We start from the raw sequence: 20,719 nt of genomic DNA, 5'->3' as shown, positions 1-20,719 counted from the left end.
AGACATTGTAATGTGTAAAAAGTCTGTGTTGAATTGGGTTTAAAAATCCAATTTTTTTTAATGATATAAGTTTTTTAAGTAAGATGAAGAAATGAAGAAAACTAACAGTGGTTAGCCTCATAGATATGGTAAACAAAATAAAATAAATCCTGAGCAGGGTAAAATTACAGACCCTGAAAATACTAGATGCGGGATCAGGAAAAAAAGAAAGATTTTAAAGCAGATGTGACATTACTTTTAGATAAACATTCGTAAAACATTCTTTCGTTTGAGTACTAGCCCATTTTATGTACTAAAAGATATATGATAACTATATTGTAAATTTCTTAAATGTTGTGCTTTTTGTAATAAAATCATAAATACTTTGTATGTTGCCTTTTCTTTGGAGTCACCCTGTCAGTGACACATGAGGAGAGGATTCTTTATCTGTTAACGATATTAAGGGCTTATCATATTTAACGGTATATATTTAGAGACACAATCAGGGTACGTCACAAGACTACTGACTTAAGAGCATGTCTACGAGAAAACCATGCAAGAGGTTATGGGAGCAAGGTTCTCGGATCAACTTCATGTTTTGTATGTAAATTTCTTCTATAATATGAAATATTTTGCCACAATTTTTTTTTCAGTGTGGTCTCACTTAAGGGGTTAAATCGACACTGTTACTAAAAATAGAATTCTTGGTCCTTATGCAGGGTGAAAACAGGAATTTTATAGGATTTTATATTTAAAAATTCAGCATTTTACTTGATAATGATTTAATATATCCATATATGGTTGAAAGTAACAAGATACACTTGTTTCGGAAAATTTTTCATAATCACAAACTTTGCCCTCGTTTAAGTGCAAAAAGGTCACAAATCTGGCATATTTCCAGATTTTTGAAAACTGGTGAAAATATTCACTTTTCAAAAACCTATTACTCAGAAAGTGACGCTTAGAATCAACTCAATCTCATACCAATTATTAGACAACATGTCTGTCTACATTATATAAAAAATCTGTCTTTGGACTCTCAAATATCTTGCTGTACTTTTTACTTAAAGTTGGACATTTTTTTGTGAAATTTCAAATTTTCTCATCCCTGAACTTCAGCAAGGAGTTATTTTGCTGATTGAAATATTTTCAAAAATTTAAATTTTGCTGTTGAAAAATACCAGTATATTGTACATTTTTGTTTTCAATCAATAATTATTTCTTAGGGGGATTAAATGGGGTTAATTTGCGGGGGGGGGGGTTACCAGAATTGTATTATTTTACATTTTCTTTGCGCAGGGTGATATTCACATACTGCTTAGTACCTGTTTGTCAATCAGTAGACCAAGTGTGTTCTCTCTTATCTTATAAAAAAAAAAAACATTTGCTTGATAGATAATAAACATAGTACAGTGGTACCTACTAATAAGTAGATGGCCCCTTTTAATTTGGAGTTCACAAGGTCAAAGGTCAAGGGTTATAATTCTCGATATACCAGTATGTAGATTTTAATCATTCAAAATCTTGAGGACCCTTTGCTTGACAGACATCAAATTTAGTACACTGGTTTCTTGAAAAGTAGAGGACCCCTTTAGATTTTGAGGTCACAATGTCAAAGGTCAAGGGTCAAACTAAACAAAAAGGAATATCAGAGCCATTTTCTTGACAGACATATTGTCATGGCAACAAACTCAAAATGAATGAACACGAAGTTTTAAAAATCAACAAATTAAAACATTTATAATTTTTAATTTCATTGCAGATTAAAATTTTAATATTACTCAATAACTAAGTACATTCAACAACAAAAAAATTACAATGCTTGACTGCTTCCTGATATTTTATATTCACTTCCAAAATTAAAATGACCTTGAAATTTTGTATGCTTGAAAAAAAATCTACTTGCTCAAGTGTACATCATGGTTCTAAATTAAGGTAAGATTTAAAAGAAAAAAATCACAGTTTCCCCAAATCATATTCTGAATTATTTGCTATACCTGTTTACAGGAAATTAGTCTTTACAATAGTGTTATATTTAGTAAAACTAAAGCACTGTTGACCTTGAACTTTGATCTTTTCTAACATAACAAACACTTAAAATTTACTCTGAATTTTTGTGTATTCCTGCAAGTGAAACCTGATACATATTAAATATCAAGATATTAACAATGTTTAAGTACACGTACCAATAAAATCGTATAAGTTAACATATATGAAATACCCTGAAATTTTGGCTACTAAACAAGCTTCTTCAATCATAAACTGTCTTTTTTTCTTCATGTTTGGTACACCATTTGGGATCATCTTGAGGTCTCAAGCTTTCAAAATCTATAAGGTGTATCCAAACTATTCTGTTCAGTATGACCCCATTTTCTTCCTATGTAGCATCCAATAACTTCTGGAGAAAATTCAACAAGCACTGAAATTTCCACTTCTGGTTTAAAGAACAACTGGACTGTCTCCAAATACACAAAAGTAGTACTCAAAGTATGTACCTGTCAAAAAGGACAGTTTTCAAATTAAATTGAAATAAACCATACTAAACATATTCTTACATTTTTAATATAAATGTCATGTTTATGATAATGCTACATTTATATTTTTCAATTGAAGAAAATGTCATCAAATGACTTAGGTAAGATTCTTCACAAATTTTTCTTGCTATCTTTGAAGAAAACAATAGCTTCATATATCATTGAAGTAAAGTAACAGAGTAGGGAAAAATGCATGTGGCAAATCGACAGACAGACAAGGCAATTCCTATCCATGTACTATAGCATACAGTTATGAAATGGGTATGAGGGAAATAGCAAATTCATGATTCCCCGAGGGAGGAAACTATTTCCCGGAGGAAATAGTTCTCTGCTGAGGGGAACTTTAAATTTACTATTTCCCGAGTTCCAATTCCATAACTTTTTTATCATACCGAAACAATGATAGGCGATTTAAATTTTCTTAACCAGATATTCTGACATTTTAAAAAAAACTGTAGAGGCATAATTACAAATGCATGCGGTTTAACACTTGTATGATAAGTGAAGCATTGTGTCCTTAAACAATTAAATTATTTTTTAAAAGTATTTTTACTGACATTTCGAAGAATTATCGTCGGCTTTTTTTGCTAGAATTCTAGTATGATTTTGACATCGCACGTCAAAATGTTTTGACGTCATAGCTACATTGCTAATAACATGACGTCACAGACTCGAGATTCCTTGAACGCTCCACCCAATGAACACTTTGATTGGTTAAAATTACTAATAAATATTCATGAGGGAGTAGTCCCAGGGAGTAGCTCTGATTTTCCAGGGAGTAGTCTTCAGATGAGGGCAATAGTCACTTCTCAAGGAAATAGAGATTTTTTTATGGTATTAATTTATACAGAGTAATTACAGTAGAGGTATGATAATATAACATATCTTTACCATTTTCTCAGCAGTGGTAAGTAATTGGTAATGCTAATGCTGCATCTGCATTGTCTCTCCTCTTCTTATTTCTGGATTCTGATCACAAAGCTACATTGGAAACCCTATGTAGTAATTCTTTATAGCTCCACAGCTGAAAATCCCATTGTATAGCCCAGCCCTAACCAGGGAAATGAATTTGAATAATCTGAAATTGCACGAGAAATATAAGAATGAAAGGAAATATTCGTTACAAAGTATAATTTCCCAGACTTATATTATAATATTAGTTATGTTTTAAACACAAACCTGTCAAGGAACATATGATGACCTTTCATTTGAAAAGTCTGCACAAGTATTTGACAACTCTTTTTCCTTTAATCATATATGAAAAGCCAAAAATCATAACTGTAGCCATCTTCATAACATTTCATAAATACATGTATCTGAAAAAAATATTTTGTTTAATGAGATTCTTTATAATCATGCAGCCCACATATGAGGCAATAATGGTGATTTAATTGACAGTGAAGACCCACCTATCCAATTCATAATGTACCCTATTAGTAAACAGTCTTTGAAAACCCTGGACCTATTCAACTTTTCATTCCCTCTTCATCACCCCACAAAGGCTACTTATGCTATTTATAATTCTGCAGATGTGAATATTTTGCAATATTGTTGAATTTATACAGATGTAATGGTTTGGGCCGTGGATATCGGCCTGGATAGCTCAGTAGGTAGAGCACCTGACTAGAGATACAGGGGTCCCGGGTTCGATTCCCGGTCCAGCCATACATTTTCTCCTTTCCTGTTACAGATTTGGTGCCGTTGACCACCCCTGGAGGTGAAAGTCCTGCCAGGGGCAATAAGAACTTGGGTTGTGTCTTCGAGGGCGAAGACCATTTAAGGAGGGAGGAATGTAATGGTTAGGGCCGTGGATATCGGCCTGGATAGCTCAGTTGGTAGAGCACCTGACTAGAGATGCAGGGGTCCCGGGTTCGATTCCCGGTCCAGCCATGCATTTTCTCCTTTCCTGTTACAGATTTGGTGCCGTTGACCACCCCTGGAATTGCTGGTGAAAGTCCTGCCAGGGGCAATAAGAACTTGGGTTGTGTCTTCGAGGGCGAAGACCATTTAAGGAGGGAGGAATGTAATGGTTAGGGCTGTGGATATCGGCCTGGATAGCTCAGTTGGTAGAGCACCTGACTAGAGATACAGGGGTCCCGGGTTCGATTCCCGGTCCAGCCATACATTTTCTCCTTTCCTGTTACAGATTTGGTGCCGTTGACCACCCCTGGAATTGCAGGTGAAAGTCCTGCCAGGGGCAAATAAGAACTTGGGTTGTGTCTTCGAGGGCGAAGACCATTTAAGGAGGGAGGAATGTAATGGTTTGGGCCGTGGATATCGGCCTGGATAGCTCAGTAGGTAGAGCACCTGACTAGAGATACAGGGGTCCCGGGTTCGATTCCCGGTTCAGCCATGCATTTTCTCCTTTCCTGTTACACAGATATTTTTATTGCTACATGTACAAGTACCAACCTTGAGATTTCTCTTGACAGGTTTGCTAGGTATATATTCAGGTCCAGTACAATCACTAGATTTAGCTACGTAGGTAATTTTTATAGAAATAAATTACTTTGGTAGCTAAATAAAGCTACTTCAGGTAGGTGAATAAAGCTAACTAAGTAGGTAAATCAAACTACGTATGTAGCTAAATATAGTGATTGTACCAGGCCTGATAGTGTCTTGTAAAAAATCTTCTCTTGTCCATAATCAAGTCCCCATCAAAATTGTTTATTTATTTATTTTTTACATATCAATAAGCCTTTTTATAAGGTACATAGTATTATAAACCAAGATCCACCTACCTGTTTCTTTTTCAAATTCAAACATTGTTGATTCGGTATCATCATCACTACATCCGTCTTGCTACCAAATGAACGTTCGCTGTCAGAATCATATTCATCAAAATCAGAGCCAGAATCTGAAGACTCGTTGACAATTCACGCACCTGGATCTTTTTCCGAGGACGTACAATACGGTAACAAAACGTCTCAGGATGCCACAATGTTTACACGTGGTTACGGAACCGTACATCGATCCCGATGGTTTTCATAATTTTTATGCATTTATACATAGGCCACTAGTATATACGTAACAAATTACTTTCACAGGAGGGACAGTTTTCTTCAAATCACAGATAATTTATGCCTAAAACGATTAGATGACAGACATCTGTTTATAAACTGGGAAGGTATAATGCCCTGATAGTATAATGCCCTGATTGACCTGATTTCATATATATGCTGAAATAAAGAGTTTTTATGCACATTAACAATATTATTTTTATTGGAAATGATGAATATTATCATTTTCTTTAAGAACCATGAAGAAATTGCAGAATCAAAATATTTTTGTATGTTTTATTTGACTTAGAAATTTGACAGGGGTATAATGTCCTGATTTTGGGGTATAATGACCTGATGACCTGATAGTATAAAAACCTCTAATAAACACAATTTAAGATTATTTAAATATTGATATTTGATAAAATATCTTTTAAGAGTGATCTATGAAGTTAGTTTAATTATAAGTCTGGGTGAAAAAGTGTTTAATATATTGCCCAAAATCACTTTTGAAGTTTGTAGGGGGTATAATGTCCTGATTTCTGAATGCCCTGATTGACCTGATTTACGTGTAAACATAGACATAGTGATAAAAATGCATATTATCACCTTAAATATTACATTTTATTGAGGGAATTATTGATTACATATGGTGATTCTACAGTGTATACTAGTATTACGTACTCTTTTTATTATTAAGAATTTTATTAGTTAAGAAAAGGTAATGACCTAGCAAGCTGATATTTTGAAATGACCAAAGACTCATCTGATGGCCTGATATTTTGGAATGTCTTGATTGTTTAATATCAACATAATCTTAACAAAATCTCAGTTGCTGCATTTTAAAATAATTATTAACCTCAATTTCATTTTCCATACATGATCCCATTTTATATATATATTACAATAAAATATGTTCAATTCCATGCATGCATCTAAAATCCTGATACAATATATTTCGAAGAAAAAAATCAAATGGTATAATTTGTTTTCAAAACATTATCATTTTTTATTTGTTCATTAAACAACCTTATTTGTAATTTAGCACCTAAATATTTGCAACAATTTAAGAAGAAATTTATTTTGAAATGACCTGATATATACAAATGTATTTCTACTTATTACAATGTTTTACCCTACTTCAAATATCAATCCACCAGATATAGCAGAGATATTTTTAGTGGTTCTAAAAAAAATGAAAAAAAATCGGCATGCAGCTATCTAATTTAATTTATTGTATTTAGACAGATATTTTAAAAAGTTTTCGCTTTTCTAAGGGTCATGACCCACTATATAACTTTATTTCTTTAATTTATACGAATTAATTAAAACAAAAGTATATTATTTAGTATTTCAAAGAAATAATTTTTTTATGCAATATATAACTTCAAGTTCAGCATAGGAAATGTTATGTTTAGAAAGAACTGAACTTAAAATTAGGAATGCATAATTACACATACTGAATTAAAGCTTTGTATCAAATATTTTTCATTTTTTCTCAAATAAACAAATTAACAATATTTCAATAAACATGCCTTAGAGGAATCTTAATTATTTTTTTTTAAAGTTTATTAGATTGTTTTATTTGTAATACATAGTTTTGAGACAAAAATCAAAATTTCATTTTATAAGTATATAAAATCAAATGTTTAATTATTTAACAATTTTGTCTTTTTTGAAATATGTTATAGTTATAGATTCTGTCGGGTTTGTTTACGCAATCAGCAGAACATTGTTGACTGGGATTACACAGGTGTTGATTACAGAAGCCATATAGGGGAGGTAGTAAAAGGGGGTATGTGGTCTATGTCCCTTTGACACTTTCAGACATAATAAACAAGCAACGATATGTACACAAACAGTGTACATAATATTTTTTTAATTAATCAATTTATTTTGTTGTATATTGTCAACAGACGTACTTCATTCATTTGATGTTTTATTGAAAAATATAGAAATTTGTCCATAAACATGTGAATGCTCGTAACTTTTAAAACAACAAACGAATAAAAATTTTTAAAATCATAAATTACAACCTATCTTTACCCACAATTTTAAAATCTTTAGTTACCTCAAGGCTTATCTAAAATATCTGCATTTTCCCTACTTTTGAACATTAATCAAAAAATACTATTTTGGCAATACTGCGGCCAGTATATCAAATTATCATTGTTCTTAAAAATTATTTCTTATAAATTTCTCTAAAACAATCAAAAGTTTCTTCAAAGATTTTGCATTATGTTATTGCATAGATAAATCTTAAGTTTGCACAAAATACTAAAATACTGGCTTAGAGTACTGAAGCGAAACTGTAATCGAGATCAAATAATCCTTTCGTTTCTCGGTAGTTGCATTGTGATAACTTCCTGTCTCTTTTGTACCCTTCGGTTCTCCGCAGGTCATGTGACCTGGAGTGTATATAAATACGGAGACAATTGGGTTGATGGGAGAGTCTGTTGTTGACGGCTGATGAGAGAAGATCGCCAGAACAGAAGTCAAAGGTGTAGGTACTTCAAGGGAAACCTTGGTGAAATAAAGTCTTACGTGTCTGAAATAGACTTTCGAGGCTTTGGTTTGTTTTTATATTGTACCTTGATACACTTTGACTGAAGATAAAAAGCGGACGCGCTTCAGTCTTTGGAAGGCGCACGCGCTCCCGAGAAACGAAGGCGTTAGTGTATATATTATTAATTTAAATTTGTGATTGGGAAATTTGATTATTCTTAAATTGTTCAGATAGAACAGCCGAATCCCATATAAGAACCCGAAAACGTTACATAAATTTGGTGGCAGCGCGGTGGGATTCGGCAAATAATCGAAGTAATATAAATTTTAAATTGACAAGTTTTTAATTGTGTTTTATTTGCCTTTGTAAATTAACGTGTGCAATGGAGGAAATGATAAATGAGGAGATATCATTTCTCGAAAGGAGCTGTGAGCGACTGCGCCTTGAATTAGAAAAGCAGTCTACACCAGCTGCTACAGATAGACCCATGCGCGATTCAGGCATTGCGACAATGGCTGGTGGAAGCGCACAACAAGGGTTCCATCTTGGAGAAGATGCAGATGGTGTTACGATGAGAAGAAAAACGGCGCAACGAAATTCTGCTTCTGGGACGAGTACACCCCCCTTGACAACAGATAATACTGCGAGTGCGCAACAGTATGAAGCGATTGCGCCACGGCCTAGCAGTGAAACGCCGCGCCTGATATCAAAAGCGCATCCGCATCCAGTTCATTTGCTGTGTAACACTCTTGCGCATTCTCCGTTTGAACTTCCACGGAGTGTGCAATTGCAAGAACCATCGAAAGAGCAAAATGAAATAAGGCCTCCTGCGCAAATAAGAAATGAGGAATTACCTCATGGGGGTCGGGTGCAAAGGATAGAAAGTGTTCCCTCCAGAGACAACCCTTCCTTAATACAAAAGGAAAATAGCAGAATGTAACATAAAGCCTGCGACGTTTGACGGAAGTCATTCATGGATTGATTACAAGTCCCATTTTGATGCGTGCGCAACAATTAATAATTGGTCCAACAGAGAAAAAGGACTCTATTTAGCCGTCTCATTACGAGGTGCTGCTCAAGGAGTGCTTGGGAATGTATCTGCCGAGACTGGTCAGCAGTACGAGTTGTTGGTTAAAGCACTGGAGGAGAGATTTGCACCGCCAAACCAAACGGAGCTGTATCGCGCTCAGTTAAAGGAGAGACGCCATAGAGCATCAGAGACCTTGTCAGAGTTAGGACAGAGTATCAGAAGACTCACAAGTTTGGCCTATTCCTCAGTATCAATGGAAGTGCGAGAAACACTAGGAAAAGAGGCTTTCATCGATGCGTTAGCTGATTCTGAAATGCGTTTGCGCATCAAACAAAGCAGACCTCAAAATTTAAACGAAGCTATTCGTTTGGCAGTCGAGTTGGATGCCTATTACAAAACTGAAAAGAGAGGTCACAGTCACGTTGTGAGTTTCACAAAGTCTACAAATGAAGACGAATCACATCCTAGAGATTTATATAAATTAATACAGACACTTCAGACGAAATTAGATTCATTAGAAAAGCGCATTGATGAGAACAAATCCAGTGGAATAAGTCAAAATGTTCCAGGGGAACGTAAATTTGCCAATAGACGGAAGGGTGAAAAGATAAAATGCTATTATTGCTCAGAGGAAGGGCACATTCGTAGAAATTGTCCTAAATTGAAGAAGAAAAGCAATAATACTGATGAGCGCAGTGATCATTCCGCAAAGGGAAATGCGCGTCGAATTCGAACGCGGCAAAGGCGGAAGAGATCTAAACGTACAAATGGAAATGTCGGGGCAAGCAACTTATGTGAAGAGGCAGGCATTTTCATAGATGTTGAAGTGAATGGTGTGAAAAGTAAATTTTTGATTGATACTGGCGCATCCTTAACTTTACTGTCTAGGAAGATATATGATCAGTTGACAGACAAGCCTAGATTAGTAGATAATGGACAAATAATAACGAATGCTGGTGGATCACGACTTACTCAGTTTGGGAAAGGCCAATTCGTTATACAAGTAGGGAAATCAAAGAATAATGCTGAAGTGATAGTAGCGGAAATCACTGTCGATGGAATTCGTGGACTTGATTTCTTAAGAGCTTGTAATGGCGCAATCGACCTTCAGACAAGCTCTCTGAAATTGAATAATGAAGAATGTCGATTTTCATGGGAAGGCACGTTAGGTTGCTATAGAGTGACTGCAAGCTCAGATGTATGCATTCCACCAAGAAGTGAAATAGTTATTCAAGCGAAAGTCAAAGGAGAAAACAAATTCGGCAGTGCAGATTACTTGGTAGAAGCGGAGCGAAAATTTCTAGAGAGTGGACGTGCTCTAGTAGGTCGTACTTTAGTTAAGGGAAATAATACTGTACCTGTTTGCCTCCTGAATGTCACAGACGATGTCCAACAAATTCGAAACGGCACTTTCATTGCAAAAATGACTGCAGTTGAAGCGCAGAGGGCTCCTGCTGAGGAAGTGAATAAGAATACTTTCGAACTGCGCAGTGATTTGAAAGAACTGTTGGACAATTGCAAAGTAAATTTGTCCTCCGTGCAGTTATCTAAAGTAGAGAGATTTTTGTGGGAGCACCAAGATTTGTTTGCTACCTCAAATTTTGATTTAGGGCGTACCAATGTAGTGAAACATAAAATATTTACCGAGCACACTACACGTCCTATTAAGCAAGCAGCTAGACGGATACCTCTCCATTTATCTCAAGAGGTGGATAAACAAGTCGACGAAATGCTAGAAAAGGGTGTCATTGAATCTTCTATGAGCTCGTGGGCTTCGCCAGTTGTGTTGGTTCGCAAGAAGGACGGGACCATGCGCTTTTGCGTTGACTATCGTCGATTGAACGAGGTCACAGTGAAAGATGCGTATCCGCTCCCCAAAATAGAGGAAGCGTTCGACCATCTTTCCGGACATGCAATGTTTTCCACACTTGATCTCAGCAGTGGGTATTGGCAAGTTGGCATGGAAGACGCTGACAAGGAGAAAACTGCTTTTGTTACTCGCAAAGGGTTATATCAGTTTAAAGTTATGCCCTTTGGTCTGTGTTGCGCACCTGCTACCTTTGAGCGTCTCATGGAAACAGTACTTGCAGGACTTCATTGGGACAAGTGCTTGGTGTATCTTGACGATATAATTGTTGTCGGAAAGTCGTTTGAGGACATGTTGGAAAACCTTGGAGAAGTGTTCAGGCGATTGCAACAGGCAGGTCTGAAGCTAAAGGCTAAAAAATGCAACCTATTTGCTGAGAAGGTCTCATACCTTGGGCATATCATATCAAAAGAGGGTATTTCTACTGATCCTGAGAAGATAAGAGTAGTTGCAGAATGGCCGGTTCCAAGTAATGTCTCAGAAGTTCGATCTTTCTTGGGACTTTGCAGCTACTACAGGCGTTTTATTCGAGACTTTGCCTCAATAGCAAAACCCTTGCATCGGTTAACTGAGCAAGGTAGGAAGTTCCACAGAAACGCAAGAAGCTTTTGAGATATTGCGCAATCGATTAATCAGTGCGCCAATATTAGCATTACCTGACGTAAGCAAGCAGTTTATTCTGGACACTGATGCAAGTGGAACGTCAATAGGCGCTGTGCTATCACAGATAATAGATGACAAAGAGCGCGTGATAGCGTATGCAAGTAGAACTTTGACGAAAGCAGAAAGGCGATATTGTGTTACAAGACGAGAGCTGTTGGCTGTTGTTCATTTTATGAAATATTTCCGTCACTACCTTTATGGGTCTCATTTTCTTGTCAGAACAGACCACGGTTCACTGAAGTGGCTTTTACGATTTAAGAACCCAGAAGGTCAGATGGCGAGGTGGCTAGAAGTGATAAGTACTTACGATTTCAAGATTGAACACAGGCCCGGTCGTAAACACGGAAATGCTGACGCTCTCAGCAGGATACCTTGTTCTCAGTGTGGATTTTATGAAGAATCGGTAAAAGAGCACGAAGTGCGCGCTGTGAGCACAAGACTGTCCAATCGAAGAAAATGACCTTTCTTTAAAAGAGGCACAATCTGAGAACAAAGACATTCAATTGGTGCGTTCTTGGTTAGAGAAGGGTGAGAGACCATCTCTTTCAAATGTAGCACAGCAAGGATTTGTGGTAAAATCCCTTTGGAATCAGTTTGATCGTTTATGCATTAAAGAGGGACTGATAGTGAGAAAGTGGGTACTGCTCCCTTCGGGGCAAGAAATTTACCAGGCTATCATACCAGATAAAGAGCGTAGGAAAGTACTGAAAATGTGCCATGACAATCATACAGCAGGGCACCTAGGCGTGACCAAGACATTGGCCAAAATACGGCAAAAATATTACTGGCCAGGTCTTCAAAAAGACGTTCATCAATATGTATTGGGTTGCGAAAAGTGTACTAAGCGAAAGAATCCAAATCCTAAGCAAAGAGCTCCTATGCAAGTTGTTGGATCTGGTACTCCAATGGAAAGAATTGCGACTGATATATTGTGCGAGTTGCCAGAAACAGACAGAGGAAATCGCCATATACTGGTAGTGTCCGATTACTTCACAAAGTGGACAGAGGCATTCGCTCTACCAGATATGGAAGCAGAAACTGTAGCATGCACAATAATGGATCAAGTTATTGCTAGATTTGGTGTACCTTCAATAATACATTCGGATCAAGGTCGCCAATTAGAGAGCAAATTGTTTGCGGAAATGTGTCGGTTACTAGGGATCAAGAAAACTCGTACCACTCCCTACCATCCTAAATCAGATGGGATGGTAGAGCGATTTAACCGGACATTGCTCTCCATGCTTAGTACCTATGTTCAAGAAAACCATCGTGATTGGGATCTTTACCTCCCTTACATATTGATGGCCTACAGATCAACGGCGCATGAGACAACAAACTTTTCTCCAAACATGCTGATGCTAGGGCGCGAAGCAACCACTCCACTGGATCTGATGTATGAGATGCCCCCGGATATCAAAGATATACCATCGAATCGGTGGGTCTGGATTCTACGTGAACGTCTGGAAACTGCGCATAAAATCGTTAGAGAGCATACTGAAAGAGAAATGCTTCGACAGAAGAGATACCATGATACAAAGGTTGCATGGACTTCGTTTGAGCCCGGGGAAAAAGTCTTCGTGTATTTTCCAACCAGGAAAAGTGGCTGCTCTCCAAAACTTACATCATTTTGGAGAGGTCCTTACGCAGTTGAGAAAAAGTTGTCTAATTTTCTTTACACTGTAGCATGTGGATAATAGAGGCAAGAGCAGTGTAATTCATTGCGATCGCATGCGCAAGTGTAGATCTCAGATATTAAGAGGGGAAGAGGGAATGTTTTCTGAGGATGAGCAAGAGATCCTGAACGAAACAGAAAACTTACCTGAAGTTGACACTAATGAGCAGTTTGCTGCAAGTAATGAAGAGAATTCAAATGCCAGCGCTGATTTCAACAGCAGGCCAAAGCGCACGAGACGCTTACCTGCTTGGCATGATGATTTTGTTGTAGATTACAAAATTTAGAGCATGCGACTTGTTGTACATATTGTAAATAATTGATTGCCAGATTTTAAGTGATTTTGCTCGTTCTTAGGAAACCCTTTAAAAAAAACGTATACAGTGTAAATGATATTTTAAGTTTTGTTCTTCATGATTTAGGAGGAATGCGAGACGCATTTCCTGGAGGCGTGGGTAATGAAGCGAAACTGTAATCGAGATCAAATAATCCTTTCGTTTCTCGGTAGTTGCATTGTGATAACTTCCTGTCTCTTTTGTACCCTTCGGTTCTCCGCAGGTCATGTGACCTGGAGTGTATATAAATACGGAGACAATTGGGTTGATGGGAGAGTCTGTTGTTGACGGCTGATGAGAGAAGATCGCCAGAACAGAAGTCAAAGGTGTAGGTACTTCAAGGGAAACCTTGGTGAAATAAAGTCTTACGTGTCTGAAATAGACTTTCGAGGCTTTGGTTTGTTTTTATATTGTACCTTGATACACTTTGACTGAAGATAAGAAGCGGACGCGCTTCAGTCTTTGGAAGGCGCACGCGCTCCCGAGAAACGAAGGCGTTAGTGTATATATTATTAATTTAAATTTGTGATTGGGAAATTTGATTATTCTTAAATTGTTCAGATAGAACAGCCGAATCCCATATAAGAACCCGAAAACGTTACAGTACGTGCTACAATAAAATGTATGTATCAAGTGCATCAACTTTAAAATTATCAACATAATTAAGAAAATAAAATAAATAATGAATGAAAATCAACATCAAATTATGAAAAGCATTTTAATCTCCATTCATTTTAAAGAATACGTTTGGACACAGGTGTTAAAATCAGGTCATAAGCAAACATCAGGGCATTCAAAAAATCAGGACATTATACCCCTGCTAACTCCAAAAGTGCTTTTTGGGCTAGACATAAAAGATATTTTCCAATTTTTTTTTCTAAAACACTTATTTATCCTACTGAAAACAATTTAGATTAAAAAATTAAACAAATCTAATGATAATATGCTTTTTATTAGAAGTTTCATATTATCAGGACATCAGGTCATTATACCTCAAAATCAGGACATTATACCCCTGTTGATTTTCTCTTTCAAATAAACAAAATAAAAACATATTTTTTAAATTTTTTCTTTGGTGAATCTTATAGACAACTAGTATCCAAATTATAATCAGTTAAAAGAAATTTGTTTGGGCACTTTACTACTTCATATTTTAGAATTAAATGAAATCAGGTCAATCAGGGCATTATACTATCAGGGCATTATACCTTCCCTTATAAACTTCGTAAACATAATCATTATCTACCTTCTCTACAGAAGAGCGCAACAGGGGAGATAATTCGAACAAAATCTAAGTAAATAGTAAAATACCTTTTTTTCACAGGAAAAGCAGGAAAAAATATATTTATAGCTTTTATAAAATTAAAAATAATTTTCATTGTTTATATTTGTAAATATTTTACACAAAATTCATTAAAATTACTGTTTAAAGTAAAACTTATAAAATCATGAATTTTTCCCTCATTTGAATTTGAGGTAATTTCATTACGATATAACTTTTCTGTCCTTGAGAGTCCAAAGGTGGATTTTACATATTGTTGGCATAATATCCTAGAGATTCTTAAATGCACAAAATTCTGAAAAAAGAAGCGTCACTTTCTAAGAAATGTATCCCTGAATATTAACAAAAAATAAACCATTACCATTTCTTGGCACCATGCCAATATTTGTGCCCTCGGGACAGCCCTCTGTATAGGGGTTTTACAAAAAAATTGATTCCAACTTAATTTTACGACTTATTTCTATGAGAACACATTGCCCTTTTATGTTTTTAAATATTGAAATTGTCATTTTTACACCAACTTTTTTGCATTTCCCTTTGAATATTGACCAAAATGAATTATTTGCTGTTACTAAAAATAGAAACAACCGATGCAAAAATAAACAACATATTTCTGACTCTCAATGGGTGTCCTTTAAGTTAATAATAAAAATTAGTTTGTTCTTGAGAGTGCCTAACAGAGCATTTTTCTATATATCTGCATGGTTTTCTCGTAGACAGGCTCTTAAATGTATAGACGTTACGCACGGTATTGGTGACGCTTTCTATTGATTTTCCTTCTATAGAGAATATTGACATGCATTACTCTATAATAGTGTAAATAAATAGTATCTATTGGGTATTCTGCTTCAAAATAAATTAAAATATGTCATTAATTTTTATTCTATTTACATTAAGATATCAAAACCTTTGACATTTATACATAAATACCCATGTAGACTGGTAACATTTGAGGCATACCCCCAAAATCTATATACATATATGAGCGATTTATAAAATTGTAATATTGATAGTTTTTACATCAGTCGGCGGGAAAAAGAATCGTGTTTATGACATCATAGGTAATTTGACGTAAAATTCGTTAGATTTGAGATAATTTTTCCGTAAACGCAAGAAGATACATGGTAGACTGCGGAAAAAACAGGGGATAAATTCAAAGTCGATTCAGGTAAGGGTGTTTATGGATATGTGTTATATATTTTTAAAATATTGGAAATTTGATTTACACAAATATATATCCAAAAAAGATGCTTACAAGAGTTCATGGAAATTTTTTTGTTGATTTTTAAATTCTATATAAACATTTTAGCATTTATTTGAAAATCATGAAAGGAGTGTATCAAGATGTTATTTTACGTTTTGTTGTGAGATGTGTTTGTTTTATTATGTATATAATTAGTAACATTAAGTTTCTTGAACATTCCAGAGTGGTCAACATGTTTGGTCATTTTATCTAGAACATTCTTAAATTTTGTGTATGTCCAGATTGTTCCAGTAATATCATGTTTTAACATTTTCTAGAATATTCTAGATTTATAATACTGTATAAATACCCTGTCAATTCAATGCATAGATATACAATAATTGTGAATACTTTGTCGTATAAGCACTATTGAGATATAACTGGGATATATTTTCACTGGGACATTGTGTGCAGCAACGGACACTCTGATTTATGTATTTTTAGATTCTTGCTAAGTTTGTACTTTATGTTTGATATATTTATTATATATTACTGTAAATAAATTATTGTTAAGTTTAAATTGTGTTATTGATCTTTGCTGGCATTTCGGGTAATTCTGACCCATAACAGAATTGGGGGCTCGTCCGGGATAAAGAATTTCTTGCACTTTTGCAGTTTATTGTCAGAATTTTGTTTATTGAACCGTTAAATTTGATTATAAGCCAGCAGAAATCAACATGGTGTTTTCGGTCACAGACTTTCTTAGTTCACCAAGTGTTCAGGTTTTTGATACGTTAAAAAAGGATGACTTGATCGCATTAGGTTTGCATTTTGGGTTAGATGTTAAATCCTCTCAGAGAAAGCAAGACATTAGAATTAAGGTTGCAAACAAACTAGTAGAAGAAAACATCTTTGAAAAATACGATCTTCCAGAATATACAGTTAAATCAGAGTTAGGCTCTTACAAAATGGCAGAATATCAGTTTCAATTAGAGTTAGAGAAAATGCGATTAGAAAGAGAAAAATTAGAAAGAGAAGATCGAGAAAAAGAAAGAGAAGAGCGAGAAAGAGAAAGAGAAGAACGAGAGCGTGAACGAAAATTTGAATTAGACAAATTAGCAGCAGAAAGAGAAGAGCGGGCAATGAACTTTGAATTAGAGAAATTAAAATTACAAAACCAACCAGAACCGTCAGTTGTCAAAACTGAATTTGACGCAGCAAAAAATATTAGATTAGTTCCAAAATTTCAAGAAAAATCTGTAGACAAATATTTTCCCCAATTCGAAAAAGTCGCAGAGAATCTTAAATGGCCACAAACGTTTGGTCAACAATGTTACAAAGTGTACTGGTTGGAAAAGCGGCTGAGGTATACTCTGCACTAGGGGTAGTTGAGAGTTCAGACTATGAGAAGGTCAAAGCAGCAATATTAAAAGCATATGAATTAGTACCTGAAGCGTATAGACAAAAGTTCAGAAAGTATAGAAAGTTTGATAATCAAACATTTGTTGAATTTTCACGAGAGAAAGAAGATTTATTCGATCACTGGTTTAGATCTAAGAAACTTGATAAAACTTTTGCTAATTTGCGCCAAGTCATCCTGGTAGAAGAGTTTAAGGAATGTGTTCCTCAAGATTTGAAAACACATTTAGAAGATAAGAATGTGAAAACTCTTGAAGAGGCAGCAGTCATATCTGATACTTATGCTCTGTCTCATAAAAAGAATTTTGTTTCAAGATCTCAGACTAGCAGTAATTCTACCAATTCAGACACATATAAAAAGAGTGGTTCAGGGTCTCAGTCTTTCACAAGTTCCCAGTCTCCATCCCAAGGTGGTTTTAAGTCCGGTCCAGGACGTGTTGAAGGATCGTCTGGAATAGGGTCGCTTCCTACTTGTAGTTATTGTAAGAAAAAGGGTCATCTGATCAGTGAATGCTTTAAACTTAAGAGAAAAAATGATTTTGATAAAACTCAACCACATGCTTGTGCGGCAGTTAGAGGTGATAGAGAAGCCTTAGTTTCGATTTGTTCTGACACTCCTGATGTCCAGGGTTCACAGTCCAGTTCTATTGATTCTATGGAGGATTATAAGCCCTTTATGTCTCAGGGATTTGTTTCACTCGGTGACTCTAGCGAAATAAAACCTGTCCAGATTTTGAGAGATACTGGTGCTGCACAGACGTTATTGTTAGAGGGCGTGCTTCCTTTGTCTGAGCAGACTTCTACTGGTGGGTCAGTTTTATTACAGGGTGTGGAGCTAGGCGTCATTGATGTTCCCCTGCATAGAATTAGTTTGAAGTCAGATTTAGTTACTGGACCTGTTATCGTAGGTGTTCGACCTACTCTTCCCGTTCCAGGCATTTCTTTGTTGCTAGGCAACGATTTAGCTGGTGGAAAAGTTGTACCAGATCCTATAGTTTGTGAAAAAATCACTCCAGATGTCATGTGCGATGATGAAGATGATGACATTTATCCAGCCTGTGCTGTTACTAGAGCGATGGCCAGAAGACGAGAAATGGAGGCAGACCATACTCAAGCCTTTGACGAGACGAATTCCTCTGTTGATATTGATTTGAATGACACTTTCTTATCTGACCTTGATGGCACTCAAACAAGCATGGAACCACACAATATCAAGAAGCAAGAGAAGAAAGAACTTTTACCAAAATTTGGTGGTGAGGATGATGAGTTGCATCCACTAGTTAGCCAAGGCAAGGACATCCTCAGCCGAGAACGTTTACTCTCTGAACAACATAAAGACCCAGATATCATTCAACTTAGTAAGAGGGCACTTCCACCAGAAGAGGCTACTAAAGTTGGAGAATGCTTCTATATGAAAGATGGCATCCTTATGCGAAAATGGCGACCACCTGACGCTTCTCCAGATGAAGTGTGGCGTGTTGTTCACCAGATAGTGGTCCCAGCTGCTTATCGTCGAGATGTCATGAGTTTAGCTCACGATACACCTATGGCTGGTCATTTAGGTATCAATAAGACTTATAATAGGATTTTGAGTCATTTTTATTGGCCTAAGCTAAGAAAGGATGTTTCGAAGTTTTGCAAGTCATGCCATGTCTGTCAGATGGTAGGTAAACCAAATCAGAAGATACCATCTGCTCCTCTCCAACCCATTCCAGCTTTTGAAGAACCGTTTAGTCGAGTGTTGGTGGATTGTGTAGGACCTTTGCCTAGGACCAGATCTGGAAACCAGTATTTACTTACCATTATGTGTACATCCACTCGATTTCCTGAAGCCATACCTCTTAGGAATATAAAGGCAAAGAGCATAGTTAAGGCCCTAACCAAGTTTTTCAGTTTTGTAGGAGCACCCAAGGCAATTCAGTCGGATCAAGGCTCAAATTTTATGTCGGGGTTGTTCCAGCAAGTCATGCATGAGTTGGGTATAAGGCAATATAGATCAACTGCTTATCATCCTGAGTCCCAGGGAGCGCTAGAACGTTTTCATCAAACCCTAAAAACAATGCTGAAGACCTATTGTTACCAGTATGAAAAAGACTGGGATGAAGGGGTTCATCTTGTACTATTTGCTGCACGAGAGGCAGTCCAGGAGTCTCTTGGGTTTAGTCCTTTTGAATTGGTGTTCGGTCATACAGTTAGAGGTCCTTTGAAATTGTTGAAGGAAAAGTGGCTGACTGAGACTAGTGATCTTAATCTTTTAGATTATGTGTCTGATTTCAAAGAAAAACTTTACAATGCTTGTAAATTAGCACAAGAAAATTTGAAGAGTTCTCAGATGAAAATGAAAATGTGGTATGACAAAGATGCCAGAAATAGGGTGTTTAAGCCAGGTGATAAGGTTCTTGTATTTTTACCTATTCCTGGTCATCCTTTACAGGCCAGATTTTATGGCCCTTATGAAATTGAAAGCAAGATCAGTGATGTAAACTATGTAGTTAAGACACCAGGTCGACGTAAAGAGAAACGGGTTTGTCACATTAACATGTTAAAAGAGTATTTTGAAAGGTGTGACCGAAATTCTGTAAAACCAGTTTCCACTTTAGCCAATGCTAAGACTGTTCAAAATTGTATTGAAAGTGATACGAGTGTAGAAATGAATGAGAAAGATTGTAATCAGAGTGTTCGTTTGAAAAACTCAGAAATTTTGGCTGATTTTGATGCCAAACTTGGACATTTGAACATTCACCAAAAAGAACAAGTTAAAAACTTGATGAATGAGTATCATCAAATCTTTTCGGATGTTCCAAAGAAAACTAATGCAGCTTGTCATGATGTCATAGTGAGTGACGTTCTGCCTATCAAACAACATCCGTACCGTCTGAATCCAATAAAATTGCAGTACCTAAGAAGGGAAGTGCAGTACATGTTGGACAATGACATTGTTGAACCTAGTAAAAGTGATTGGAGCTCACCATGTATTCTTGTACCAAAACAGGACGGTTCGTACCGATTATGTACAGACTTTAGAAAGGTGAATTCTGTTACCAAAACTGATTCATACCCAATACCTAGAATCGATGACTGTATTGACAACATTGGAAACGCCAAATTTGTCAGTAAATTTGACCTGTTGAAAGGCTACTGGCAAGTGCCGTTAACAGAAAGAGCAAAAGAAATATCTGCTTTTGCTACACCAGATGGACTTTACCAGTATAAAGTAATGCCTTTTGGCATGAAAAACGCACCGGCTACA

The sequence above is a fragment of the Saccostrea cucullata genome, unplaced genomic scaffold, assembly GCF_032062105.1.
Source record: "Saccostrea cucullata isolate Sc308-1 unplaced genomic scaffold, CSIRO_AGI_Scuc_v1 ctg6750, whole genome shotgun sequence".
Classification (NCBI taxonomy): domain Eukaryota; kingdom Metazoa; phylum Mollusca; class Bivalvia; order Ostreida; family Ostreidae; genus Saccostrea; species Saccostrea cuccullata.
Note: the sequence above shows the minus strand (reverse complement) of the source record.